Raw genomic sequence first — 26885 nt, 5'->3', positions numbered from 1 at the left:
TCACTTGAAACAGAACCGACAAACCAAGCCCCTGTAGTCCAAGACCCTAATCCACTTTTCCATTCTTTCTGGCAAAGTTCTCAGCTTCAGTCTCCTGTCTCACCGTCAGCTCCCGTGCTGGTTCTCTGTTCTCACAAACTGACCTCGTCATTTGTTTGTTGTCTGTGCTTGGTGGTCTCGGACCTCTGTGTGGTTACGTTGATTAGTTCTGTCTTTACACACCTGACTTTGGAGCTGCCACACGTGGCCACTTCCCTACTTCCTAAAATGCTCCATTTACCCTTCTGCACTCACACCTGCCTTTTGTCTTCCCACACTCTTGTTCTGTTACTTGCTGCTGCTTCTTCTACTCGCTCTCAGAATGCAGAGGCTGTTTAAGGCTTTGCTTTTTTTGTTTAAGGCACTTTCTTTCTCACCATACTCTCTACCATAGCTTTAAAAACCTTAATGCTGATGAGATGCAAATTCCAAACTACAGGCAGGGCTTTTTACCCAGGCTTCAGCCTCACAGAAATAAACTCACGTGCCCACTTGAATTTCTCCCTCTTAATTTTTTTCTTTCCTAAATGCATGAATTACAGACATCTTCACTTCAAAAAGTCTAAACCAGAACTGTTATGTTCTGAAACAACAGTAATAACAAATCTGCCACCCCATCCCTCCACTGTTTTCCTTACCTCCATCTATCCACCCAGTTGCCAAAGTCTGGACCCTGTTGTCTCTTTCAGCATCAGCACGCTGGCAGCATCACCTGGCATCCTACTCTCTCATCTGCTGCAGCTTCAGTGGTCCTCCTGCCCACAAGGAGCCTACACACGCCACATGCATTACCTCACATGTGTGATCCCTCACATCCCACCCTTTACATGTATGAGCCCTCATACTTCACATGTATAGACACTCACTCTTTACAAGTATGACCCCTCACACTTCACATGTATGATCCCTAACACTTCACATGTATGATCCCTCACTTCATATTTATGATCCCTCATCCTTTACATGTATGATCCCTCACCCTTTACATGTGTGATTCCTCACACTCCACATATTTGAGCTCTCGCTCTTCACATGTATGACCCCTCACACTTCACATGCATAGCCTCTCACCATTTACATGTATGATTCCTTGTACTTCACCGGCATAACCTCTCATTCTTTATATGTATGATCCCTTACACTTTACATGCATAGCCCCTCACCCTTTACATGTGTGATCCTTCACACATCACATGCATAAGTCCTCACACTTTACATGGACAATGCTGCTCGGTCTGAATGCCCTCACCAACCTCTTACTCTGTGGTAACCTTCTCCCACTTCTTGTTTGCTTCCTTTATTTCCTTTTACGTTGACTTGGTCTTCCTCCACTCAACTCCCGGCTCCATGGGAGCAGGACTGAGCAAGTGTGCCTCCTTCCCTATCACCCCTCAGAATCTAAGGCAGGATTTTGGCTACGAATAGTGCTACACGGTGTGACCCAGGAGGTGAGCGGTGAGCACAGGATGAGAGCCAATTTCAAGTTGGCCTGGATACAAAGCTAGAACCTCTTCAAGTGAAGCAAAGCAATTGAGAGCTTTGAATGCAGGGGTTATCCACAGGCTGAACCAGAGGTCAATACTGAGAAGGAGAGGCCAGACTGAACTTACAAAGAGAAATACTATAACTAAAAACCGAAGGAGAAATGTTCTGTTTGAGAAAATAGCCAATATCACATAGCCAGAGTCTGACCAAAACTTGCTGGAAGCTCCGTTTACAGGAGTGCTGGAACAAGGATTTAGACAGGTAAGAAATCAAGCAAGGGGTTGGCTAAGAAAGAAACAGTAGCATCTAGCATCTTTGGGATGTTTTATGTCTCCATTACTGGACTCATAAGTGCTGGGTCACATAAGCATCACTTCTACCTTTGAGGTAAATCGACTTAAGTGTACTTACTAGACTGAAAAGATGTTATTCATTAAAGTCCCACCCCTGTCCTGCCAGTTCATCCTTTGGGGTAGGATTGAAGGTCCAAGTCTTGCGCTTTTCCCCTGAAGTGCTTTTAAGGTCCTTGTCACACCCAATGGTCCCGCAAGAGTAAGCGGCTCCACCATACTGCCTTATCCACAGCCCCTCTCACGAGTCTCTGGAACACAAGTCCGTTCAGTTTGACTAGGGAAGAATGACTCAACCCAGAAGAACGACAGAGGAAAATCAACAAAGAGGGATGTGACTCCAAATGGTAGAGCTAATAAGTTACTGACCCAATGAGCTGTGGGGAAAATAGATTGAATAGAATAGTGATGTGCCCTGTGTCAGCCCTACCCTGCTGCCAATCAATTCCCCTCTGGCCTTTGACTCAAGCTCACTGAAATATGACTTTCAGGACCAAAAGGGACCTGGGAGTAGCGTTCAACATATTGTTGAATGCCCATGAAGAAAAATGCAGGTTGAAGACCACCTGCCATTTGCTTTAAGTATTAATGCAACCAGCACTGAAAAATAGTGTTAAATTTCCAGAAATTTCTAATTTTTCTAATGCAGTCAACCATGCTTCATTTATAGAAATAGCACGTGCATGAAAACTGTCTTGAGAGTACTTCTGTAACTAGTCAAGTGAACTGGACGCCTGGTTACCCCTGCATAACGCAGCGAGGGGAAGCTCCCTGTGAAAACCTGTCTTGTTTTGTCTCACTGATAATTCCTTCTGAGGGCTTTGGTCAGGTTAAACCCCTGAGGACTCCTCTGACATCCCCTTTGAAACTAATTACATTAAACAGCAGTACCCTCTCTTCAAGTCTGAGTGGGAGTGCCAAGCTGGTCGGGAAATTTGGGGTTAATGCCCTCATTTTTTGGGGGGGGGGCTTCTTTAAGCTTAGAAATCCCATTCCATTAGCTGTCATCTGTGTGAAAATAAAGTAAGGATTAATGTGATGGGTCAAAATAAAAACTTATAGAACAGTAGCTTCTATGAGAAAGCACGCGGAAATATTTGAATGCTTCTAAATGAATTGGCTAATGACCCTGCTGGCGGTTGAGGGAAGCTTGAGATTTCGGTTAGAACTTTCAACAAACTGCTGTGCTGACCACACCAAGCGGGAGGGAAGTGGGCTGCAGAGGGAAAGGTGATGGAATTGTGTCTGTATGAATTACTTCCATTTTAAGAGAATAGGTGTCAGTAAAACCTATATAAAAACTTTAGTTAGGGTTTTACTGCTGTGACTCGACACCATGACCAAGGCAACTCTAAGAAGGAAAGCATTTAATTGGTGCTGGCTTACAGATCCAGTGGTTTAGTCCATTATCATCAAGGTGGGAGCATGCTAGTGTCCAGGTTCTACATCTGAAGGTCACTGGGAGAAGACTAGCTTCCAGGCAGCTAGGATGAAGGTCTTAAAGCCTACGTCCACAGTGACACACTTCCTTCAACAAGGCTACAACAAGGCCACGACTCCTAAAAGTGCTATTCCCTGGGTTAAGTGTATTCAAACCACCACAATAGTTATTTCTTCTGTATACCTATTGTATAATAGTATAATAATAATAGTGATAATAATAATAATAATGACTATTATTACAAATAGAGGCTGCTCTGGAAAGAACATCGATGCTGATGGTAAATCAACAGGTTGCCATGAATTTCCAGTGTTCTTGGGTTAATGTGATGAGTGACTACCCCAATTTGTATCAATAGTTAGTTGACTCCAAAGCATACCTTTTCAAATATACTAAATTCACTTTAACTGTGAATAGAAGCGATTCAGTTGCAGATTAAAAAGCAGCTGCTGATTACTCTGAGCTAACTCGCTAAAGATTTGGGAAGAGGAGTCACTAGTCACTAGAAGCTAATGACTAATCTTTCTTGCCTGGAAGTCTGCCCTGCCCTGACTCTAACAGGTTTGATTCTGGAGTGCACAGAGCCCACGGCGAATAGTTTTCATTTTATGTGGATGGCATACAGTATGTCTAAATAGCTTTAAATGTCAAATGAAAGTATGAGTTCTAATTGCCTCAAGCCAAAGAACCAAGAAGAGAAACTTGCCTCAGAGTGATGCACAAGTCAACTGAGGATACAAAACAAGTAAGATTTGGGCGAGCTGACGAGCTTAGCTTCCACCAGGCCCAGATTCAGGGCTTTGAGATGGCCTACCCCAACATCTACCTCATCTATGGATTGCTGGAGCTCATGAGGGGGCCGGTCCTACAAATCCAAAGCTTTACACAGGGCTAAACTAAAAGGTTTAACTAACCCAAAAGATACCCAAAAGGAATCTTGGTGAGGATTTAGTATTGCAAGTGAGGCAGAGCCAGGGGCTTCAAACCAGAACAATGACTCATTGCAGCAACCATTTGCAAGTGAAGTCACTGGGGCCAAGAGACACACTGTGGGGCACACCGTAGTTTCCATACCGAGATTTTTTAAAATTAATTTATTTATTTTAAGGGGAGGTTGCAAGGGCAGAGGGTGGATATGGAGGGACATGGAAATGAGTGGGTTTGGGGTGCATGATGTGAAGTTCACAAAGAATCAATATAAAGTAAAATAAAATAAATGAAATGAAATGAAAGGGCCTGGAAGACGGGAGCTTTTGCTTTTGCCTGCTTGCCCTTGCTTTATCGACTTCATCAGCCTGTTGCTGAAATGTTCCTGCCCTGGTATTAGAACCTTGTCCTTTGGAATTCCAATGTACACTGAAGACCAGCAGCTCCTTAGGACTTCCTGGGACTCGAGGACCAGCCTGCCGAAACATTCTCTCTCATGAACTGAACGACTACTGCATTGTTGGCTTTTCAGGGAAACAGTCACTATTGGATTACTTGGACCACAGTTTGTAAGTCACAGTAATCCCCTTTAATACATACACACACATCTAAGGAGAGAGATAGAGAGAGAGCTAAAGAATAATCAAAATATAAGTAAACAGATATGTGTATAAGCAATGTCAGAAAAACTCATTGTGAATGGCTATTAGTGTCACTTCTGTGTTCAGGACTAACTTCATAATTACTAGTTTAAATACCAAGAGGAACAGGCCACTTGAAAATAGATCATTTCATTTGATGTCTTCAGCTTGTACTGAAGTTACATTTTGAAAAGACAAACTTGAAATTTTATTTGGAGAAGGACATCAAAGACTGCTGATACCTCGTGTTACTGTTATTGCAACCACAAATAAAGTAACTCTAAAAAATTGACTTGAGGGTTGGCAGGATGGCCCAGTGGTTAAAGGCATTTGCTGCCAACACTGACCACCTGGGTTCAATTGCTAGAATGGTGGGGAGAATTGAGTCCCATAAGTTGTCTCTGTTTGGCACACATGTGCATACACACATACTAAATAATAATTAACTTACATAGAATTGAAATTTTTTGTAATGCATCAAGTAATTTAATTTGTCACAAGATCCTACAACTCACATGCTAAGTGGAATCTGATTACATGCCTGTCAGAAGAACTGTTCAAATCCAAGGTGGCTGACACAGCACACTTCAGTTTAAGCCCACTGAAGCAAGCGCCCTGGTAAGTCTCAGCAACAACGGCTAAGAAAGACTCTTTTGCCCAGCACATCTTGCCACTGGGAAGCCAGGGGTGAAATCAACATGGGAAAGGTTTTGGCATAGCCAACTGCCAATAGCTATATAATTGTTAAGATGTCAAGTACAAACATAAAAGTAACTACTCCAACTGGAGTGCATGAATGCACACAAATATGCATTTATTTTTAAAGTGTTTGAATTGTACATCATGTATATACTTTATGGTACGTGACCTAAATAAAGCTGATAGTTGGTTTTTTAAAAATTATTTTATTAGATATTTTCTTCATTTACATTTCAAATGCTATCTCGAATGACCCCTATATCCTCCCCTCCACCCTGCTCCCCTGCCCACTCACTCCCACTTCTTGGCCCTGGTGTTCCCCTGTATGAGGCATATAAAGTTTGCAAGACCAAGGGGCCTCTCTTCCCAATGATGGCCGACTAGGCCATCTTCTGCTATATATACAGCTAGAGACACGAGCTCTGGGGGTACTGATTAGCTCATATTGTTGTTCCACCTATAGGGTTGCAGACCCCTTCAGTTCCTTGGGTAATTTCTCTAGCTCCTCCATTGGGGTCTCTGTGTTCTATCCTATAGATGACTGTGGGCATCCACTTCTATATTTGCCAGGCACTGGCATAGCCTCACAAGAGATAGCTATATGAGTGTCCTTTCAGCAAGTTCTTGCTGGCATATGCAATAGTGTCTGCGTTTGGTTGTTTTTGTTGTTGTTTTTGTTGTTGTTGTTTTTTTAAGGGAATACATCTCCTTTTCACTTTTCCATTCTCTTGTAACTAATATTCAAAAGTCTTCCAGGGAATCAGTCAAAATACTAAAAGACTCTGATCAAGTATTTTTCGGATCAACAAAGAGACTGTTGAATACAGCTGATGTCCAGTGCTGGGCACGGCCAACAGAATGGAGAGGGACATTTCTTCCAATGAGGAAAGACAAATTAGGCACACTACGACTGTTTAAGTTACTCAACTGTAACCCAAAAATCTTTTCTGTTAAAACATGCTAAACTAGCAGAGATGACATTTTGCCTGAATTTGCACAGATCCAAAATGAGGAAGCCACAGTGAATTTCAGTAAGTCAACGTCTGGCTGCCAATCCTAATCTCACGACTCTACTTTCTGTTTTCATAGTCAACGCACTGGTGTACATCCGTTTGTCTGCCCTACGGTGTCGTCTGTGCCCTCTGACCTCATGGACACAGCTTTCATGCTTGAGACAAGGCATGTGTATTGCCACATCAGAGCTTCTCTCTCTCCCACTCGCAGCAAGCGCTGGGGTGAAGGACTTTTCACTTTTCAACCTCATTTCAGTCAGGCAAAGCAGATGCTAACAGCTCTCATCTTCCTTGCTTGGAAATGAGAGCTTTCGGGGCCAGTCTTCCCAGCCCCTTAGCCTGTCTCTTGTGTGAAAGATCTGGAAGCTGAACAGAGCATCAGACAGAGCTCGCACTCTCCTGGAACCAGGCAGAGACTCGACTCTACTCCACAGACAAGGAAAATGACATAATAAAATGTCTCTACTCAAGGAACAGCTGCTATAGAAACACTAGTGGGGGCAGTTCTATCTTGGGAATTTATAAGAGCCCAGGGAAGACCTCCAGAGACCCGCAGTGATGGGCAAATAACTTCACTGTCTAAAGTTCTTGTTGAGTGTTCTATTTCCACTTAAAATTACAGAGTGCAAAGTAGTTCATGTCAGATAAGCATGATGGTGGATACATGAACGAAAGACAAATACATGTTACTGTGACGTCCACTTCCAATTTGTTCGTGTTGTTTTTCAAGAGAGGTTTTTAGTATTTAATGAGTCTGGAAGGAGTGAGGGGGAAAAAAAATCCTAGACAACATATAAAGTCAGCGTTGGACACAGCTTAAAGAACAATGTTTACAAACTCACTGATTATGGAAAGACATGTGAAAACCAAGTGCGGCGGTGGACAAAGGAGATGGGTGGAGGGCGGCACTTTGCAAGGTGGGGAAACAGAGGACGGTTGTCAGGGCAACCGTGTGCCCAGTTTGGTTGAAGGCCAGAAGACTCGTTGTGGGCATTATAGGGTATGGTTTAAGGTGACCTAGTTTTGCCCTGAACACAGGAGGGAAGGTTTAATTTCCTTCCCTTCAGGTATATCTATTCTGCGATGATTATTAGTCATTTGTTATTGACTTGGTACATCTGCATATGTGACGACCACAAATGTTCTGCCCTTCTAAGCGCCAGTGCATGAAGTGGCCCATGACACGTGACTATGCTAATATACATTTTCAGTTAAGTAGCTATGCACGATTCCCAAATAACATTTTTTTCCCCTTAGTATTTAGGGACAGACAAGTCGGCCCTTCTTGGCTTCTATCCTGGTCCCCAAGTCTACACCTCTTTTAACAATGCAGTAGGCATTGCCGGGCTGCAGGCTGCTCCTTAACTATGGAAGTAAATCAATAGCAGCTGAATGCCATCTGCTTCGGGCCGCAGAACAGAACCGAAGTGTGAGCCATGCATCTTCCCTTATTGAAAGGTTATTTTATGCAAGTAAACAATTCATCGTCTCCTTGCACGCTTGATGCTCATTTACCACTCTGATCAATAAAATATGCAAAACAACAAAAAAATTGAATCCTAAGAGTAGTTCTGATGCCAGTGTGATAGTTAATCAATTCCCAGCCTCTGCTCACTGGGGCAAGTGTTGGGGCACTCCCATTGTAACCTGCAAACCCCAGCGAGGTAGATGGAGCTCTTTTAGAAAAGCCTGGTTTGGTAAGGAAAGGCACTGAATTTATCCTGCACAGGAAACAGAACGCATTTGCACTGAATTAAATCAAAACGATAACGTCAACAGGCTTGAATGTTACTGACTCGGGCCAGTTCCCAATCTCAAGAAAAAGCAACTTTGGTTCACATGCCGTTTAGAATCTCAAAGACAAATTCTGGACATGACCACTGACTGCCTTGGTCCTTAGAACGGCTATCCTTCTGGCTGTAAACGCCGTCTTATTAAGTCTTGGTTTTCAATATATTCATGTTTCAGGTGAACTCAGATTTTCTTCCAAAACACAAACTGCCATGGGGATTTCTTGCTCGTGCCATTTCTGTTAGTCACACCACAAGCTGCCTTATTATATTAACCCTCTTGACAATTGAGTCTGGCAGAATACCTTACTCCCTACAGAGAAAACTGTACCATCTCTGAGATGCTGCTGTGTAAAACCCCCCACTGTAAGAGTGTTTGCAAGCAAAGCACCTAAGCCGGGATGCCTTCTCGTCTGAACTTGATCTCTCATGCTGAACTGTGAGTTTTAACACAGCATGAAAATCAAATAAAATAAAGAAAATAAATTAGGTATCTTCCTTGAAAGAGGTCTGACAGACAGAGCCCTTGCCTTGTGGAGCAAGGAGAAGCTGGCCCATGCCGTTTCCTGCTAAGACAACTCTTTAGTTTCCCAGGTAACTATTTCAATAAACCCTAAGAACTTGGCCTTTTAGACCTGACTCTTCTGAGTCCACATTCTTCTAAACTCGTCATCTGTTATTCAACAGACACACGTGGCCCTGTGTTTCCCACGTGCATAACAAAGAATACGACCGAAGATCTATGTGGTTAATGAGGAATTGAGTAATGCTGCTTAGCGCACAGGACAAAAACTATGAAACCTCCTAACCGGATACCAGTTCTTAGCAATACACACACAGTACACAAATTTTCTTTACAAAGTATTGGATGGAGATAAGAATTTCCTCAGTGTTCTCCATGAGGAATCAAACTACACCAGAGAGCCACCGAGCGCAGAGGGTACTTCCTTGGGCTAGTCCTAGCTCCGCAACACCCCGAACAACAGGCCCTTCTGTCCAGAGATTATTTTAAAATCATTACGCTAGAGCTGTGTCTAATTCATCTCCTCGAAGTCCTAAAAACAGGGCATGGAAACATTTACTTAGATCAAACACTTGAGATGAAATTAACAAGGGGGGAATGACCGCAGGAGGGCCGTAGCTTCAAGTCAATGACCCAACCAGCAGCCGGGGTGTAATTTAAAGGCAGGGATTTCCAGTGCATGCACTGTTGGCCACAGTGAACCTGTTACAGCTCTAAAGGGAATTGTTTGCCTCTTATTAGATTTTCTACAGCCCAGCCATAAGTGATAAATGTACTGCTGTACTCACTGTCAAGTTAATCAATGCTGCCAAAGTTTTGTTGGCCTAACAGTAATCCATAAAGCAGGCAGCGTTTTCTTTATCCCTATGACATCTCAGTCCACAGCGGGGCTACGAACCCAAGAGCAGCTTCACGTGAGAGTGTGTCGGTGGGGGCAGAGGGGGGGGTCTGGGGCAAGGAAGTCTAAGAGAGAGAGTCAGACTGGGTGGTTCTCAAGATCAGCAGGATTAAGGGTCCCTTCTTCCGATGAAATGCTTTTAAAACCACAGTCATGGATAAAAATCTACACTGGAAGTTGAAAATCCTATTGAATAAGAGTCCCAGTGAAAGATGGATCCCGCACACACGCCTCACTTCAGAGCCAAACACAAGAACACGGGTCCGGAACCTGCGAGGATCTCAAAGCAAAATAACTATGGTCTGTGCCTGTCTGTAGTTCGGGACACTGGTCGAACACAGTGCCAGGCACTGGGAATGAGAATGGTGATGTGAGCAAGAGGAAGAAGGCCCCTAACCTGCCTCACTGGAACGCAGAGCCTTTCCATGAGAAGGAAGGGAAGAGGGGGATGACAAGAAGGAAGAGGCCTGCCAAGCAAGTGTAGCCGTGCTTTCCCGAGCAGCTACAGACATGAGAAATATGAACTGCGATTGATTTTCCTTCCTGAGGTCACTGGGCTCTGTGTCTTATGCACCCTGGGCATTTATTTGGGCGGCAAACTGACAACTTTTTGTGGGACGACCTGAGCAGTGTGGTATCTGCTCAATCACAGGGACTTCACCATGGCGTCTCTTCCCTGACACTTGTCCCTCCCCAAAATTATTGGCAAAGGAGCCCTGATAAAGGCATGGAACAATGCAATTACTGGCATCAATCTGCAGAAGTGACTCCCATTCCCAAACCTGATAGTGCATCTTCTCACTTGGGTGTGATAATATGCGAGGATGACTAACCTCATGTGACTTGTCTAACCCGTAATAGTAAGAAGCTGTGGTTATGGAGACAAATAATATAGAATTTATACTTTAAAAACTCTATTAAACGGTTTTTTAAAGTCTGTTTTCTATGACTCTGACTGACTTCATGATCTTTCTGAATTTTGCCCTTCACGGAGCTGTGAACTGTGAATGCCACCAATCACAGACAAAGCACGATTGCTGGAAGCTAGTCTCTGGAGGACTTTCCATAGTTCTTTCTGACTCAGTCCATGGGGGCCGGTCAGCTTTTCTCTTAGACAAATACATTTACAGTATCTTGTACACTGTTATGGGATATTTTCATCAGGGTTTTCACAGGATAGAGTTTTTAACCAATCCCCTTTTCATTAGACAACTTTTACAATGTACTATAGTGAAAATGCCCTACATACCAGAAACCAAATAATGTAAGAATAATTATATGATAGATTCGTGGGGAGAACTGCCAAATTGCTTTTCCAAAAGATTCTTGCCATTGAAGGCTATGGGAAGGCTCATTTCTTCACTGCCTTACCAATAATGGGTACATGTTTTCTTTCAATCTTCATGGATAGAAAAGTAAATGTATTATCTTAACTGGCCACATTTTGAGTAATAACAAAATTGTCTTTTTCCTGCTTTACTTAACATTTGTAATTTTAAAAAATAATAAAAAATGTTGTATGTGTATGCAGAATGTTCGTGGGGGCACATGTATGTGCCTGGAAGTCAGAAGATAATTTTGTGGTGTCAGTTCTCTCCGTCCATCTTTATGTGGGTTCTGGGCATCAAACTCAGGTTGCAGGGTTGGAGCAACTGTCATTTTACCGGCTCCATTTGTAATTATCTTTTGAATACATTAATTTTTCCAAGGAGTGGCAGCCTGAGCAGGAGAAGCTGAGTCTAGAGAACACTTCAATGTGGCCTCAAGAACCCAAAGTTAGCTCTTTTTTTCTTTTTTAAAAAGATTTATTTATTTATTTTACATATGAGAGTACACTGTAGCTGTACCAATGGTTGTGAGCCTTCATGTAGTTGTTGGGAATTGAATTTTTAGGACCTCTGCTTGCTCCGGTCAACCCCACTCACTCCAGTCCACTTTGCTCTGGTCAACTCTGCTCGCTCAGTCCCTGCTTGCTCCGGCCCAAAGATTTATTTATAGGTACACTGTAGCTGGCTTCAGACACACCAGAAGAGGGTGTCAGATCTCATTACAGATGGTTGTGAGCCACCATGTGTTGCTGGGAATTAAACTCAGGACCTTCAGAAGAGCAGTCGGTGCTCTTACCTGCTGAGCCATCTCACCAGCCCCCGGAGTTAGCTTCTAATGAGTGGTTCTAATAACCCCAGAGAAAGCTGACCAGTGCTCTTAACACCAACTCACACTGCCCTGATACAACTGATGGCCTGCGTGCCAGGGGCAGCAGGAGTAAAGCGAGACAGCTGGATTATCCGCCAGCTTCTTTTCAGAAAGGGCACAGGGACAACCACAACCCCCCACCGTCACTGCAAAGGCAGGGGCCAGAGGAACCCTCTGCCACAGGGTCACAGGAAACAAGCAACAAACTAATATGCAGGTCTATAATGGGGATAGGAAAAGGCAGCAAGGGCAAAGCCAGGGAGAGCTTCAGATGTACCAGTCCCTCTGACTACCCTAACTCCATGGCAGCGGGTGGAGCAGATGGGTCCAGGGTGTGAAAGTGAGGCCCTCCATTCAGCTGGCAGACATCCACCACTCTCATCCACAGAAAGGGGCCTGTCAGATTCTGGGTTTATTTTTTTGAGAACATGTAGTTCTGAATTCTAAATTCTACTGCCTCTGCCTTCAGAATACTGGAACTGTAGATATGCACCTTCATGCTTAGCCCGCAGAGGCACTTGTAAAATTAAGATGTGGAATCTAAGTTTCATTCCCAGTACATGGGGGAAAAAAAAGATTAAAAAAAAGAGGGGGGGATAATCATGTGGTGGTGGTCTTTAATCCAACACTTGAGGCAGGTGGATCTTAAGGCCAGCCTGGTCTACAGAGTACATTCCAGGTCAGCCTAGGCTACACAAACACTGTCTTCAAAAACCAAAAGCCAAAACCCAAACCCAAATATAAGCTGGATATAATGTCACATGCTCGTAATTCCCTTACTTAGGAAGCAGAGGCAGGAGGATCTCTGTGAGTTCAAGGGCAGCCTTGTCTAGATAGCAAGTTTTAAGCCAGGCAGAGCTACATGGTAAAATAACAGTCTAAACTAATAGTGACAGAGCACTTCAATAGACTGCAAGGGATAAAGAAGACAGCTATGGTTTTATTTTATTTTTTCAAAGATTGTATTTATTTTACATGAATGTGTTTTGCCTGCATGTATAGGCCTGGGCACTATGTGCTTGCAATATCCAAGGAGACCAGAAGAGGGCACAGGATACCTTGGAATAGGATTTACAAACGCCTGTAAGCTGCCATTTAGGCGTTGGGAATTGAACCTGGGTCCTCCGCAACAGCACTGCTGTTGTTGCGGTTGTTAAGCACTGAGCCACTGCTCGCTCCAACCCTGATGCCATCTCTACATTATTTTTCTCACTTGAGATCTTCTGGGATGGTTGAAACAGCGCACTTCATTCAGGACTAGGTACCCTAGAGCAGTGCTTCCTAAATACAAATATAAAAACCAGTAGACACATATGTGTGCACGTAGACCTGACATAAAGGCATTGCTGTGTCAATTATATGCCATATAAAGTACATGTATAAGGCATTTTTTAGCTAGGCATGGTGGCACCCGTCTGTGATCCTGGTTCTCTAGAGGCCAGGAAGAAGGGTTACAAATCCCTGGCTACATAGTAACATCATACCTGAAAGTCAAATATAAAGATGCGATTCAATACAGGTTTAAATTTATGGCATCTATTAGTAATCTAAAGGTCTGCATTCTAGTTTTCCCATGAGAAAATCTTGACGTTCTAGCTCTGAGTACCATGACAGCATTGCTGTACCAAGGAGACCCCACAGCTGCTCTTACTAAATTGCCATGCTTTCTTTTGTAGTTTGTTTTTGTTTTTTTCCAGTTCCATTCACCAACAACACAAAGACCTTCTGTTGAGACCGGGCCAGGAAACTCTCTTTTTTTTCTTGATGTCACACAATTATAGAACAACTGGAGAATGCTGCTTTTAATAAATTTTTGGTAAAAGACCAACTGAGACACTTCCTATGAAAGATTTTGGAGCAGACCCAACCTCCTGCTTTTAGGGTTCGGGGAGACAGGAGGTTACACGTCGTTATGGCAACAGGACTCTACAACAAAAGCAAGCATCTAAAAGCATCATGTTCAAAATGTGCAGAGGCTTACAACACTTCAGAAGTCACATGGTGTCCTCTCACCCTCTTCTGCTGGCTCAGGTGAAGGAGCGCTTCCCAAGGCCTAACAGTGAATGCTTTTTATCCAAGCCAGTTTTTCCTGACAAGACTGTTGGGATACCACAGACAAGGATAATGGGAATGGCCACTTGATGTCACTGTGAAGACTGATACTATTAAGCTTTACTTCACAGCCTCCAGCAACCCCAGACAGGCTGCAGGGTTCTGCCTAGGACACCCACAGTGTGGGCCATGGACACTGTTCCTCCCTATCTTACAGCAGCTTCTCTGACTGCCAGGTCTCCAAGTTTAGAAAGATTTGAGGCTGGTCCCTACCCTATTGTCTTTTGAAGGAAGTCCAGAGTCTTACATTACCTAAGCACATGTGTTAAACAAAATGGGATCTGAAGAACTGGCAAGATGGCTCAGCGGGTAAGACCACTGACTACTCTTCAGAAGGTCCCGAGTTCAAATCCCAGCAACCACATGGTGGCACACAGCCATCCGTGATGAGATCTGATGCCCTAGTGTGTCTGAAGACACTAACAATGTACTTATTTGTAATGATAAATAAATTTTTGGGACTGAGTGAGCAGGGATGACTGGAGCAAGCAGAGGTCCTAAATTCAATGCCCAACAACCACATGAAGGCTCACAACCATCTGTACAGCTACAGTGTACTCATATATATTAAATAAATCAATCTTCTTTTTTAAAGGGATCTGAGGAGCTAACTCAGCACTGAAGAGCACTGGCTGCCCTTGCAGAGGTCATGGTGCTTCTTAACTGTCTCCAACTCCAGTTCTAGGGAATCTGAAGATGTCATCTGACCTCTCTGGACACCTGGCATTTATGCAGTGCACATATACACAAAGCAAAATGGCCAACTGGTGACATTATGCAGCCAGCCTGGTGGCCAGGGAGAGAGTAAAAGTGAGACCCAAGGCAGGGCCAGGCCCAGAGTGGCAGGTCGGAGCCGTTGATTTGTGAATGAATGAGTGAATAAATGAATGCATTGAAGACTTCATCAGAGCTTTCTAGTTACAACATTCTCTTAAATCTGCACCGTCTGAGTCCAAACAATGTTTTAAGTGAATCGTGGTCTTAGTTGAATTGTTCAGATGGTTCCTGAAAGAACATTTTCTAATCTCATTTTCATGGCTAAATAACTAAGATTGGGCATTAATCCCCATGACTTCCTGGAGTCATGGGGATATTCAGGGACTTGGAGAGATCATGGCTGAGACATGCGGAGCGAACACCACCCAGATCTGAGGACGAGAGTAAGTATGAAGTAAGACGTCTTAGGAGCTGCCTGGTGTGCGTGTATGCTGGCACACCACGAGATCCCTGACAACTGCCGTGGCGACCGGCGGTCAGAGGGGTCCATGACTACATAGCTTATGCAGGGTGGCGGCCTGGAGCTCTGAATTTCCATGTATAGTGGAACGCCTTCATTCTTTACTCCAGGTCAAGAGCTGACTATAACTGGTCAAATCTGGCCTGCCGCTGCCTTTAAAAAAACAAACAAAAAACAGTTTTATTGCAATAGAGCCTCTGCTTTGTTTGCTAACATCAATGGCAAGGTCCCCCCTCCCCGACCCCCAGCAGCGGTGGTTGAGTGGTTACAACTGGAGCTGAGTGACTCGCACTCTAACACTTCCTACTGACCTTCCACGGGTTTTGAATGCCTGCCCACTCTGCACATCCCTGTGTTTACCTGCCCATGCCTTCTGGTCAGAGTGACAAGATGTATCACTTTTAATTCAGTCATTTTTCTCCTATCTAAACTCAGATTTCAACTTAAATTCAGAACGTTATCAAACATCCCTCTCAAAGAAATAAAGGTGCGGAAAGAAAACGGTCTCGACACTAAAAATCATATAAGCAACAGGACACTCTTTAAGGAGTTTCCTTTCTCTAGTTGCCAGAGGGACAAGTGACAAGCCACCATGCCCAAATGTGCCAGATTCATTAATAATGCAGGCTCACGTACCCTCTTATAAGAAATCCGGAACTAACTGCTCTCAATTAATCCGCTCTGTTCTGTGATAGCTTATTTATCAGATTGGGAAAGATGGATTTAATAGCAGTTGGTAGGAACAGCTTCTTTAATTGGAAACATCACAGCATTTAGCTCACTTTGTACTCTAGCAATTAAGAACAATTTGGAAAAGTGTTGTTGATTTTTTTTTTTTTTTTACACCATTGTCTCCTTGATTAGATTTCCGAAGCTCCAGACAAAACAAATGGCAATCCTGGTGAGGACTATTGGTACAAATAAGAGCCCAACAGCCAGATTACTTACCATGAGGAATGCGAGCCATCCCCATCCATTGCGCCAGGACCCCACATTCATTTCCCCATCCTCATCTCTTGTGTAGGTGAGTGGTAATACCTCTTACGCCAGGCATTGTTCGGCACCCTCCTTTACACAATTATCTTTTCTCCAAATAAGCCAAATCAACAGGAGAAATTATTTTTCTTGATTAAGGACCCACATTTCTCTTGGGAGGGAACAAAACAAACGATAAATCTTTCCTTGTTTGTTCTCAGAAGTCCCTGCCTCTTTGAACGCAGGCTATCCGGGTACCTGTGGCAGCCAGTCGGCAGCAATTAGGGCTGAGTAGAAAATGAATAGACTCAGGGCTGAGGGCCTAATCTGCTGAGAGACTGTGAGGGAGGGCAAGGTTACACCAGGAAAATTCCCTGTTGTCAGAACCCAGTTCAAAATTACGACCTGGCTTCAGCATAATTAACCAGGCTTGGGAATTTATATGAACTAAGTAATTGGAAAGAATTAGCAAGAGATATGTACATTAATCTTTACCAGTTACCCAACGTTTAATGAAATTAAGGGTCTTGTGTTCATTCCTGCTGGCTTAGTGTGCTATTGCACCTGTAGAACAAGGGCTGTGTGCCTCGTGAAGAGTATAGGAAAACAGACAAAAACATGAAGGAAGAATCAAACAAAACAAAAAATTATAAGGGGAAATTAGAAACAGCCCCAAACATCAGGCTCCTAGATTCCAATACATCTATAGGATGGAATATTATGCAGTGGCTATTAAAACTGTTTTGCAAAGAATCTTTGCCTATTATGGGTCCATATTGAAATATGTATGGCTGAAAATATATCAGAGTTTCTTCAAACTATTCCAGGGAGAAAGGTGTGAGAAAAGATAGAATCTCTTCTGAGTTGAAAACTGGAAGCTGGATGATGACAACTTGGAAATTTATATTATTTTTATGTTTTATATTAAAAATTTCATAATAAAAAGTTAAGGCTTTAAAAAAAAGAAACTTGGCACAGAATAAATGTTTATGACATTTTTTAGTTGGTAAAGGAGTTTATATATCATAATAAACATTTGAAAATATGAGTACCAGATATGGTAATACATTTTGTATAATCTCAGAACTTGGTGGTGTGGGGCAGGAAGACCATTGCTGTCCGGAGCCAGCTGGGTCTGCATAGTGAGCTGCAGGCTCATGCAAGAGGAAGGAAGCACAGCCCAATTTGGAAGCTCTAAGGCACGGTTCCTTAGCCTTGCCACTAATGACATTTTGGACCAAATATCTGTTTATTGGTAGGGCTCTGTTTCTCCCTGTTAGATGCAGGGACCACCCCATTCCATTCCCAGCTCTGAAAATCCACTACATCACCACATACTGTTACATGTTCCTGTACGGCAAAAATTGCTTCTGGTCCAGATCCACTGGACTAAGAAGATAACCACAGGAAGTTATGGGTTCTTTGTTGTGATAGCTTTCAAATATAAACACATATATGTCCATATACGCAGAAAAATAACAAAATACATCTTGTTAAAATGTATTCACGTGTAAGAATTTATGTCTGTGAGGGAAGTAGTTAAGTTGGGTTCTTTGGTTGAGCTGGAATGGTCAAGCTAAAAAGAGGCTTACCACAAGACCCAATTCTTTAGAACACACAGCTCCCGGGCTGAAGAGATGGCTCAGGGGTTAAACACAGTGCTGTTCTTGCGGTAGAGTTAGGTTTCATTCATACAGGCATCTCACAAATGCCTGTATATAACTCCAGTTCCTGGCTTGGTTAGGGTTTCTACTGCTGTGGAAAACACCACGACCTAAAGCAACTTGGGGAAGAAAGGTTGATTTCGGCTTACAGCTGGAATCCAGCATTAAAGGGAGTCAGGGAAAGTACAGGAGGCAGGAACTGAAGCAGAAGCCATGGAGAGACCTTGCTTACTCGGCCACACACACTCCTGCCTTCTCCTCAGATATGTGAAGTGACATCCCTACCCACCTGTGTTGAGAAGGGGCACTGAATGAGCTTCCCAGGAATGAGGAGGGCTGCGGCCTGTCACTATATCTCTCACCAGCCTCTCTGTAGAAACCACCATGCGGCGACGGTGTTCTCACCAGCATAGCTAGTCCAGAGGACTGAACCTCAAATATTCATCCTAGATGGAGCTCTGATTAGAATGTGGAACCTAAATACATGCCGACTGCACACTGGCAGGCTGATGGCCAACATTTGATAATTCACAAGCTTAAAACTCCCAGAAGCTTTAAGCGCTGAGTCCCAAAATATGCGGGACCACGATTCACTGGACTTCATCTTTCCCCACATCCTCTGTGCTCACACAAATCCCTCCATGAGATAGATCATAAACATTCTTTGAGATTCCCAAAGCTTTTCAAGTTGCCATTATGAATACCCTTCCGTCTCTCCCTCTGAAGGTTCTTTACCCACGGTTGTGTGGGCTGGGCTATGCCAGGCTTGTCTGTCCAAGGTGGGCAAGAATGCATTGTCTAACAGTTAAGTAAACACCACCTCAGAGCCGAAGGTATAGCTCAGTGCCCGGCATGTGTGAAGATGTGGGCTCAATATTGAGCAACTCATACAGGCATGCTTGCATGAATGAAGCTCTAACTGTCTTGAAAAGCTGTTTATACTGTGTCTCTTTAAAAAGTAATATATGTGGCTAGTTTTATAAAATTTAACTACTTTCACAAACTAAAAAATTAATCTTAAATGGCACACAGATCATTGTGAGATCAAAGAACATCATTGAAACAAAAATCCACGTATGAAATTAAGCACCAAAGTTCCCTGTGGTTCATATGCAAGCCTTTCAAATACGAGAAGAACCAGTATATTTGGGAGAAATTAGGTCTAGCCTTTGTAAATTGTCTAGTGCAACACAAAAACACTATAGAACTATCATAAAATACCCACATGTCTTCCTACAGTTCACCTACCATGATGAAAATAATAAAATAATAATAATAAAAGACTTCTAAAGCATCATTTCCTTTTCATAGTTTGCCCAACATTCCACCAATTATGCTGAATGGCTTCTCTGCTAAATTCCACATCAGTAAGTAGCTAGAGCAAGGCTGTCTGAGAAGCCAACCACGGAAACAAGGTTACAGGATTTGTCCCAACACAAGAGAAGCATGAATACACAACAGGATCTGAAAATACTTGCTAGCAATGATGGATTTAAGTTATTAACAGATCAAAAGGAGATGGATGGCGGTTTACTTTTCTTAATCTACATCATCATCTAGATCTATTTAAAGATACGTGGTGCACTAACAAACTTGGTTAAGGTTCCGATAAAATCAGTAAAAATAATCTGCCCTGTTACGCTGAGTCTGTATCGATCAATAAAATCACTTGTACAAGGAAGGCACTGTTAAGTACTGACAATCCCAGCCATTAATATTATTTAACACAGTGTTCACCATGTTAACCAGAACAAAGAGCAGTCTGTCTGGTGTTATACGCAGGGTCTCCATAGGCTCTGCGCCTTCCCAGGCTTCTGTGGTGGGTTTACAAAGTTCAGGCTATAGCGTCTTCTACCAACAAGACCCTTTCCTTTTAATACCTACCTTTTAAAATAATCTTTTGAAGTGTGTGTCTGATGTGGGGGAGGGGAGGGCACGTATGCCACAGCCTGCACATCCCGGCGGTGAGGGGGTCTATCTCGACACGTCAGCCTACTCTTTCTCCTTTTATGTGGGCTCTGGGAGTCAGACTTAGGTTACCAAGCTTGTGTGGCAACCACCTCCTTGCTGGTGACATGGTCTCATTCTCTACTTCATCTTCGGTTTGAGAAACCTTTGGTGAGGACTGGACCTGACGTTATAAATCGCTGCTTGGTCTATGAATGAAGCCCAGCATTCTAAGATGGGGAACTGTGAAGGCTCGGGTACTGATAGTGAGAGTCCAGTCCCCGCCCCAACGACCCCCAAATCTATGCAGACGTCACTGGACTTCATCAATGCCTTTCTGTTGTCAGGCGTGGATTTAAAAAAACAAAACAACAACAACAACAACAAAAAACCTTCAACTTATCCTCAGCCGGTGTTAGATGATCAAGTGAGAGATGTACATAAAAACATTTATATAAGAAATTTACTAACTCCCATGGATATCTGTGGTTTTAGGATTGTTGATAAATAATGAGAAAAGTTGAAGATGTAAAAGTAACATCAAAATAATCATGCTTCTAGGCCTTAAATTAGAACCTGTTTTCAACGTTTGTAGTTTTAGATCCTTAAGATGCTAGCAGCTTATATACTGAGCTGTTCAACATTTGGACAAGGTGAGGGGGGGGGTGAGGGCGGGGGGGGAAACCTCTGCCCCAGAAGTAGATCATCAAAGAACCAATTCACCGTTCGGTTAGACCAAATCTGTTATTCTCAACACTCTGGGGATTTCTCTGCAATTATCAGGAAGTTTACAAATAAAACTTAGGGTGCGGCACAAGACTTGGAGAAAAGGACACTCAAAAGAGCGGTCACTGCTAGCCCTACTTTTAAGACAATGAAAAAAGATGAAAATATATACCTAGAAATGGCTTAGTCATAAAACTGATATTTTTGGTCATGCACAAGCCAGATGTCAAAGGTGGGAGGTTTGTGAGAAGGGGACCGGCAGGGACAGTCTGCTGTGGAGGAAGCGGCCCGGGGTGTGTTTGTATGAGAGCTGAAACTGCTTGGCAAGTCTGCAAGCCAGAAAGCCCTGCAGGGAAAGAGGCAAGGCAGCGGGGAACACGCTGTCGGCTGCATGCCTCTGAAGCAGATGGATGGCCTGATTCAGCGGTTGCATGACACAACAGGTGACAACAGCAACCGTACAGTGGGTAGAGTGTCTGACTTAAGGATCTCTGCGTAAAACCTTGATCCTGCCAGCATTTTAGAAGTGGTGTTTGCTGCTTAGTGGGGAAGGAGATTCGCTAGCCACGGGATCGTTTCCTTAGGATAGTGATGGAGCTTAGGCAAGAGAGATGCAGAGGCTGTAGCCAGGGGTGCAGGAACCACATGAGCAGGTCTTCTCCAGCCCTTGGGATGAGTGAAGGTGAGCGTGGAAATTGTTAACTGTAAAATACCCAACACTAAGGCTAAAGGTAAGCTGTGTTTTTAAACTAAAGTTTAGATCCTGATGCAGCGTCCGTCCATGGGGCTACCTGGCATGGGCGGTGTTAGAAGCTTGGCTTATTGTGGGTGCAAGTATGTCACACTGTGTTGTTATGACCTGGGTTAAATAAGATCTGAAAGTTGGAAAAATAATAGAATGAAATGTTTTCTTCAGTTAAAAAAAAAATGATGGTGAATTTGAGCTAACATCTTTTTATCTTAAGCTAAAAAAAAACACCAGTGTTCTTGGGTGATTAGTGAAAGCAGATAAAAATTCTCGCTGTAAATGCAGTTCAACTCTGGCATACCCGTACGGATAAAGGGATCCAAAGAACCCAATCACTTGGTCAAACATACAAATTTCAAAACCTTGTATATGTGCAACAAGGCGATATGGAACAAGGAAGATTACCAGAAACTGATCATCAACTCACACTTGGAAAGTTCTAAACTATATGATTCAAACTGGAAAGCAGGAGCAAGCACACAAGGCAAGATTCCACTTCCAACACAAATAACTATGGTACGCGGATTTTTACAGACATCAACACGTAAAAGAGGAGAATGTGTAGCAACAGAGTCCCATGTAACTCTCACTGTTATTTCCTCAGACATGGGATGGGATAAGAACTGTACCCAAGCTGTGCAAATACACAGCTGAGCCCAGAGAGTTTCTTTCTCTGTTCTAACTATTCCTGGGCCTAGACCTGGAAGCTTCTAGCCTCTGTACAATCTAATCTTCCAAGCTGACTGGTTCAATCCAGTTCCTCTCAGCTTCTGACAGAATTGCTCTGGTTGGCCTCATACTAACTTTGGCAATATGCTCTAATCTCCTGGCTTGCTCTGCCTTCACCTGTGTCTGGTTTATTTTCTCTGCAATCTGTCTCTGTAATACTGTCCCAGTAAATTGCCTTATACACACACCACACCACCTCACTCCCCCAATCGCTCTGTACTTAAGTAGCCTCAAAAAGAGAGTGTTGTTCTTATGTGAGTCCTGCCGTATCCCATCTCTGACTCATTCTGCCAAATCTTTCTCTGATTCATCACTTTGCCCTTCAACTAGATATCATTTTCAAACATGGCTGCTTCCTTCTACAAACTAACCTTACCTTTATTGTTAAGGATTAAAGGTGTGTGTTAAGGGTGCATCCAGCAAGATCTTACTGTAATCCAGGATGTGTCAGCATTCTGGCTAGATCACACAGATAGACGTAGAAGATCTCTGGATATGATCCCTTGCCAGGGCAGCTGCATTGCTGGATTCAAATTTCACAGTAAGACTAAGGAACACCAAGATTAAAACAATATCCAGGTGGGTTTAGGGGCACATGTCTTTAATCCCAGCACTTGGTAGGCAGAGGCAGGCAAATCTCTGATTCATCAAAGCCAGCCTGGTCTACAGAGTGAGTTCCAGGACTGGCCTACATAGAGAAACCTGTCTTGAAAAATCAAATCAAATCAAACCAAGCCAAACAAAACCAAATCACACAACAACTAAAACACTACCCTAAATGAATCAGAGAAAACCATAGGCCAATCTCAAAAGGCATAGAATTAGCCAGTTCTGTTTGTAGACAAGCAAAGTACTTCAAATAAAATATCTTGTTTAAGCTGGGCACAGTGGCACACCCCGCTAACCTCAGCACTACAGAGTGAATTTCAAGATAGCCTGGTCCACTGAGTTCCAGTCCAGCCAAGGTTATCCAATGAGACTGTCTCAGAAAAAAAAAAAAAATACTGTTTAAATCAGTGCATACACACTATCAATTTAGTATCTTATTGATTAAAAATTATAGGTTATACTCTTTTTTTATTAATACTAAGGCTGTAGAAGTACAAATATAAATATTTATTTAAAAGTTCTGTAAATACAAATATTTATAGAACCCTCCAATCCAGTCTCACCATATGTAAGCACTTAGTAGTTACATATAACCAGAAGCTACCACAATGTATACAAATGAGCTGCAGATGATTATGTAGATGAACTCAGAATAAAGAATTCATGGGGGAAAGGCCACATGGTATTCCTTGGAGCTGTTTACTTAACAATGTATGCAATATCGCAAGTTACTTAGCAAGAACACACATTACACCCCTTTGTGGAATAAAAACAGGCTTGAACTCCTGCATTTTTTTTATATCTGTGTCCCCATTTACTTGACCAATCTGTTACTTTATCCAGCTTTACACAGGAATAGGACCAGAAGGAGAGTGAGGAGCGGATTTGCTGAGTCATTGTTCTCCTTGGGATTGCAAACCCAGTCATGAAGTCTGTGAAATCATGAAGTTTGCCTCCATTTCTTCAGTTGATTATTAACCATCAAAACATTTAAATTGTTATATTTTAACAGTGCATAGGCCTGAGAAGAAGGAGAAGAAAAGGAAGCTCTAGCCCACTGGTAGTGTGTGTCAGGACACAAACTTAGTTTCTATAGATTAAAAAAAAAAGTCAGTTATGCAATCAAGTATTGTGGAGTTTTCCATAGAAATGCCCCCCCCCCTCATGTGCTTGAATGCTTGACCACAGGGAGTCGCACTATTAGGTGATGTGGCCTTGCTGGAGAAGTGTGTCACTGTGGAGGTGGGCTTTGAGATCTCACATGCTCAAGCTATGCCAGGTGTGGAACACAGTCCCCTACTGCCTGTGGATCAAGATGTAGAACTCTCAGCTCCTTCCCCTGCCTGCATGCCGCCCTGCCTTCCGCCAGGGTGATAATGGACTAGACTCCAAAAACTGTAAGCCAGCCCCAATGAAATGTTTTCTTTTATAAGAGTTGCTATGGTCACGGTGTCTCTTTATAACCACAAAAAACCCTAAGATAAGCATCATTATCAAAAAGGAAAACTAGCAAGTTCACAAATTTCCAGAGGAAAAGAGAATCACAATGAGTAAAGCGGGTCACAGGAACTCACCATTTACCAGGTACTGCCTGTGAGTTTCAAATGCAGCACCATATGATATAAAGACGCACAAACATCATGATCTCATTAGACTGGGAAGAGACAAGTCATGGGGAACTTGTGAAGTACTTAGAAATGAATGAAGATGATAACACAATGTATCAAGGCTCAGGAAACCAACACTCAGGGCACCATACGGAGTATAGCATAAACACTTATCTGAAAAATCAAGAAAGACGTCACGCCAACAACTTGACTTTACAATTTAAGAAACCAGAAAAGGGAAAACCAACCATCCCAAAGCTAGGGGAAAGAAGGACATCACAAAGACTATAGGAAAAACAAACGGAATAGAGAGAGAAAATAACAAAGAAAAGTCTGTAATAGTCAGGTAAGATAATAATAATAAAGTGATAGCAGAGAAAGGTAGTTGCTGAAAAATCCTACAGCCATGACCCTACCCCCAGAACCCACACATAAAAAGAGACAGTCACTCACATAAGCTGTCTTCTGTCCTTCTATATGCATGCATGAATGTGTGCATGTACACACATGCACACACGAGTGCTCACACACACACACACACACACACACACACACACACATTTTTAAAATGTAAAAATAATTAAATAAAAGTAATACAAGTCTAGGATAGTAAATTTTTATCTCATGAAGAATTTTGAAACTTGTGGGAAAAAACCCAAGGAAACAAATAAAACCCAAGAAGGCCTGAGGAGATGATTCAGTGAGTAAGAGCACTTGCTGTGTGCAAGCGTGACACCCAACTTGGATCTCAGAGCTTGTGTAACAGCTGGGTGTGTGGGTTGTGTCTGCAACCCCAGCCATTCTACGGCATGGAGGCAGAGGGAGCAGAAGCCCAGAGTAGCTCTGGCAAGCGGCCAGCCTGGAGGCTTCAGTGTCACCGTCAAGGGAGACCCTGCCTCAAACAGGATGGGAAGCAAGGACCTGGTCATGCTTTGACTTCTCCATGTGCACTGTGGCAAGCATGTGCCCTCTTCCATGCACAGACACAGAAATAAACAGGGCTGGAGGGATGGCTCAGTAGTTAAGAGCACTGACTGCTCTGCCTGAGGACCTAGGTTCAATTCCCAGCACTCACATGGTGGCTCACGACCATCTGTAACTCCAGTCCCAAGGGACCTGATGTTCTCTTCTGGCCTCTGAAGGCACCAGACACATAGCCATCCATGCTGCCAAAGCACCCATGCACTAAAATTAATTATTAGAAAACGGTTTTAAAAATCAACAAGTATAATTCCATTTCCAACAAGATGGAGACATGGCTTCCCTTGTCTTTTCCCACTTAATTGAACCAAAAACTGTATAGGAAACAAGTATAAGATTAGGAAAGGCTCAAGAAGTAGCCGGGGTTGTGACTTCTAGAACACAGGCTCCGAGGAACCCATGACACAGGGTAAGTTTGATTTTTCATGTGTTCCCTATGGTCTCAAATACCCCAGATTTAAAGCTGAAAAGTCAGCAGCCAAGAAATTCAGGGAAATTAAAAAAAAGAAGGAAGGAGGAAGGAAGGGAGGGAGGGAGGGAGGGAAAGAAAGAAAAAAGGGGTAAAAAGACCCTACCCAAATCCATGTTCCCTGGCCAGTGCCGGGATCGGTGCCCCTGAGCCGGCCTTCCATGCTACTTTGATGTGCTCACTTGTTTCCCCCTAAGATGTGACACTCTGAAAACAGAGTGGCTTGCTTGCTCCCTGTCCCTCCCTCTCTCATCTCTCCCTGCTTCCCTCCCCACTTCTCTCCTGGTCATTGCTGCATTCCCCAGGCTGACCAGGAACTCCCAGGTGTAAGTGATGCTCCTATGACACTCCTGAACAGGTGGGACCGCAGACAGGCTGCTGGGGGATGTTCACTGTAAAACGTCATAAATAAACCCATCATGACATGTGCTAGAGGAAAGGTATCTATGCTGCTTCTCTGCCAACGTATTTTTAAATAAGTTACAACATTGAAATTGATGCCAGTGCTATTTCTAAGCTATGGTTTACAGGCTACTATGCTGTTTGTTTCTGAATGAAGAAGAAACAGCCAAAAAAACTGGTAAGCGTGGTCCTTCTGTGACTCTCATTTTCAAGCTATTAGTGACCAGACAAAGAATGGAAAAGAGTGAAAAATACAGACATTAGAAAGGTTTTGGAATTTTTGATTAACATCTCTGAACAAAATTAAGTTTGAAAATGGATGACTATATCTTTCTTTCTTTTTTTTTTTTTTTAAAGTTAGTCTCTTAAATATAGCTCCCAGAATGCCCCATAAACCACTTTCAGGCTGAGGCAGAAAAATGGTTTGAATCCAAGAGTTCAACCCTAGCATGGGCTGATTCAAACCCTAGTGAGGCTGTTTCAAACAAAAAACAACAACCAACTCCCCTTTAAGCCAGATGACTTAAAATGGAAGCAGTATTTGCCAGGATCTTAAAGAACATGGTGGCAGAGAGATGCCTTAGTAGTTAGAAGCACTTCCTGGTCTTGCAGAGGACCTGGGATTGGTATCCAAAACACACACTCACACACACACACACACACACACACACACACAC

The 26885-nt window shown here is 43.1% G+C and overlaps 1 protein-coding gene across 2 annotated transcripts in view; it reads right to left on the bottom strand.

Annotated features, from left to right (window-relative positions):
* Positions 1–26885, bottom strand: part of Snx24 (sorting nexin 24) — a 148390-nt gene that overhangs the window by 23024 nt on the left and 98481 nt on the right. The gene's annotated exons all lie outside the window — the stretch shown is intronic.

This window comes from Mus pahari, chromosome 15 (assembly GCF_900095145.1).
Source record: "Mus pahari chromosome 15, PAHARI_EIJ_v1.1, whole genome shotgun sequence".
Classification (NCBI taxonomy): Eukaryota; Metazoa; Chordata; class Mammalia; order Rodentia; family Muridae; genus Mus; species Mus pahari.
This window is presented reverse-complemented; position numbering and strand designations above follow the sequence as displayed.